This window comes from Halyomorpha halys, unplaced genomic scaffold (assembly GCF_000696795.3).
Source record: "Halyomorpha halys isolate HHAL.00 unplaced genomic scaffold, Hhal_1.1 Scaffold93.1, whole genome shotgun sequence".
Taxonomy (NCBI): domain Eukaryota; kingdom Metazoa; phylum Arthropoda; class Insecta; order Hemiptera; family Pentatomidae; genus Halyomorpha; species Halyomorpha halys.
The window spans coordinates 797,707-798,861 of NW_027116355.1; positions in this window are offsets into that span (position 1 = coordinate 797,707).

Consider the following 1,155-nt stretch of genomic DNA (forward strand, 5'->3'; position numbering starts at 1 on the left):
AATAGCCCTAAGAGGATGAAGGTAGGAGAAAGAGGGCAAGGTTTTAGTTATAGATAGCAGCCCTCTCATAAGCTAAGGATACAGGTCTTGCAGATGATGATTCTGAAGGAAATGACGGGAAGGTATGACTTCTATTTCGCAGTCACTATGATACACAAACGACAAGCGCTGGTACTCGTATGAGACCTCAAAGATCGTTTTAAACAATAAAAAGCTGCAGATAGTCTTTTGTTGTAAACAGCTGCGCTATTAATTCGTTATTAGAAACAATTGAATATTCATATTTAAAAAATATTTGACAGCATATTACTGTTACTTAGACAATTAAAAGTAATAGATTGACATCAATGTTTCATAGTGTGAAATATGTTTTCGTTATAAAAAATAAATAAAATGGTTAGAATGCCTGTAGAGCCAACCGAAAAAAGAAAGTAACTATATATTTTTATTCAAAAATATTTTGATTTTTATCCTATATTTCTTTCTAAATAATAATATTATTTTTCCTCAGAATTTGCCTCAACGTAAATCGTGTCACTTTCAATTCCGGCGATTGACTTTTTGCTCCCATTAAAAACTATAAATAATACGCTTTGAACAAAGTACGATGTCTATCGTCTGAGAGACAATTACAAATTGTTTTCGTCATTACCAATTCATAAAAATGCCGATGTTAGTTAAATCCAAACAATGGTAGTAGAATTATAACAACTGATCAACAATGCAAACTTTGGTAAATTGTACTTGATAATCAGTTCCCAACAATTATTTGTTATGATTAAAGTTAAAGATAAAGCTCATAAGCCACCGAAAACCGTATAATCCATTCCCGTGCTCCGGATTATACAGGGAGTTCTCTAGCTTGTGAATTCTTTCTAATAATTGGGACTTCCTTAAAACACTAAGGGACGCAGGACAAATTGTTAAAAGTCAGTATGTCTGGTCTCCTTGATCTAATGTAAAGTTCATTATACAAAGTTGGGGTTTTACCAAGTTAAAACAGTTCGATTTTCCAATACTGGTTTTAGGTTTCATATTACGATGTTTTTGGTAGGATAAGGTAACCAGCACTATCATCAACCCCTAACATAAAGGGCTCTCAGTGTGGTGACATAAATGTTCCTACATATGCTGAAATCGAAACCCAACCGTATT